We start from the raw sequence: 2,646 nt of genomic DNA on the forward strand, positions 1-2,646 counted from the left end.
GCGTAGGTGCGTTAGAGTGAGGGCGGCAGCGTAGTGGTTAGAGTGGAGGGCGGCAGCCTAGTGTTAGAGTGGAGGGCGGCAGCCTTAGTGGTTAGAGTGGAGGGCGGCAGCGTAGTGGTTAGAGTGGAGGGCGGCAGCGTAGGGTTAGAGTGGAGGGCGGCAGCGTAGCTAGTGTTAGAGTGGAGGGCGGCAGCCTAGTGGTTAGAGTGGAGGGGCGGCAGCGTAGGCGTTAGAGTGAGGGGCGGCAGCGTTAGGGTTAGAGTGGAGGCGGCAGCGTAGCCTAGTGGTTAGAGTGGAGGGCCGGCAGCCTACCACTACGCTGCTGCCCCTCCACTCTAACCACTACGCTGCTGCCCCTCCACTCTAACCACTACGCTGCTGCCCCTCCACTCTAACCACTAGGCTGCTGCCCCTCCACTCTAACCACTAGGCTGCTGCTCCATACGTGGATGACGTCAGTGCTATCAGTATATCTACTGGTTTAATGTCTCTGCATCTCACTCATATCATTCAGTCATTCGTGTTCATGCAGTGTTTCATAGGGAGACATTTGGGACGTAGCCAGCGGCAGCGTAGACACAGTATGTCTTATGTTGTTGTTTTACCTGATCGTCTAGGCTTTCTCACTTCCTGTTCATGCTGCGGACCTGGGCCTCTCACAGGATGCACCGCGAGGTGGAGAGACCGGACTCCTTCCTGGAACGCTTCAGGACCCCTGAGCTCAAAGAGGTCTCCAGCAGAGAGAGCAACGCACGGTCACAGGGATACCCCGACAGAGTCCGCAAGAGGAAGTAAGTCTGGACTAGAGATGGGGATGGTGAACTAGGATTGCAAAATGATGCAGATTTTTTGTTGTTGTGGAGGATTCAGAGATTTTCTGCTTTCTTCTGTCCTCATTCCGGGAATCTTCCAACCCAACCTGGGATTTATGGAAAACCTGTTACCAGAATTTAGCAGTTTTATACTCAACGAAAAAAAGCTGTCTTGATGAGTGAACCCTAAAAACAGATTGGACAGGTCTCTCTTCTTTTAAGAGATTTTCTGATCTCAGCGGGTCTAACCTGTATAAAAGGTTAAATGAAAACAAACCTAAAATCTCTAACTTGGAATATCCTTTAATAGACCTGTGATTTAATATCTTAATTTAAGATGACTTGAATAGACTTGTGATTTAATATCTTAACTTAAGATTACTCAGCAACATTCTAATACATCAGCAGAGAAAACTGTAATTAAATTATGCTCAATTTGAGTAATTATTTAATTAACAGCCAATCTGTCCCTGTTTTTCCCTCTCAAGCCAAGTCAGTCAATGGCCGCTGGCTATGTACAATATGAACAACTGTAACAACACAGATGAGTAAGTGGAACGTAGCTCTTTAGAGAGGAAGTAGAATGTAGCTCTTTAGAGAGGGAGTAGAATGTAGCTCTTTAGAGAGGAAGTAGAATGTAGCTCTTTAGAGAGGGAAGTAGAATGTACGCTCTTTAGAGAGGAATAAAATGTGAGCTCTTTAGAGAGGAAGTAGAATGTAGCTCTTTAGAGAGGAAGTAGATGTAGCTCTTTAGAGAGAAGTAAATGTAGCTCTTTAGAGAGGGGTAGAATGTAGCTCTTTAGAGAGGGAGTAGAATTGTAGCTCTTTAGAGAGGAAGTAGAATGTGCTCTTTAGAGAGTTTAGTAGAAGTAGCTCTTTAGAGAGGAAGTAGAATGTAGCTCTTTAGAGAGGAAGTAGAATGTAGCTCTTTAGAGAGGAAGTAGAAAGTAGCTCTTTAGAGAGGAAGTAGAATGAGCTCTTTAGGAGAGGAAGTAGAATGTAGCTCTTTAGAGAGGAAAGTAGAATGTAGGCTCTGTAGAGGAAGTAGAACGTAGCCCTGACACTAGTTTATAGAGGACACTGGAAGGTCTTAACCTATTGGTACACTGTAAATCCTGGTAATATAGTGTAGTTTTGTTGATCCATATAAGCCTGTATGACGGTAGACGGTAAGATCCTCTGTCGATTGTGTTCGTCCGTGGTAGACATTTGCCCTGTAGTTCGGTGTGATCGGTGTGTGTTGCAAAGATACTATAGGTGTACCTATTGCTCTCTGGTACTGTAATAGTTCTTTAGACATAGATAAGCTTGTATGACTATGGATATTAAAGATCTGCTATGTCAATAGCAGCCTTGGTATGTATTTTGCTCCAGTTGGATTTTAGTTGGCACTATAGAATGAGAAGACACTTATCATTGTTTGTACTGTAATAGTTCTATAGACATAATAGTTCTATAGACAGTCCTGGCTATTGGTTATATTGTATCTCAAAAAGATACATCTAAAATTAAGTATAACTCTTCTACTCCTTATCTCACATTCAGTGAATGGTTGAACTATACCATTTTATATTTATGTCAATATAAAGTTATTCTCATGAGGAGTGAACTAACTGTATGGGAACATAAATAGTAGTGGTGCTGCCACCTACAGGGCACATACGGTAATGCCCTCAACACTGGGACTGTTTCAGCCTGGATATGATAGAACTGCACTTTCACATATGGTAATGCCCTCTGAAACACTCTGGGACTGTTTCAGCCTGGATATGACAGACTGTCACTGTTTCTGGTAGAACAGGGGTCCACAATTACATTCAGGCATATGCGATTT

At 43.9% G+C, this 2,646-nt stretch overlaps 1 pseudogene; it reads left to right on the forward strand.

The window, feature by feature from the left end:
• LOC112071836 (cyclic nucleotide-gated channel cone photoreceptor subunit alpha-like) overlaps positions 1-2,646 on the forward strand; it is a 30,662-nt pseudogene that overhangs the window by 15,323 nt on the left and 12,693 nt on the right.

Source organism: Salvelinus sp. IW2-2015, unplaced genomic scaffold, assembly GCF_002910315.2.
Source record: "Salvelinus sp. IW2-2015 unplaced genomic scaffold, ASM291031v2 Un_scaffold1738, whole genome shotgun sequence".
NCBI lineage: Eukaryota > Metazoa > Chordata > Actinopteri > Salmoniformes > Salmonidae > Salvelinus > Salvelinus sp. IW2-2015.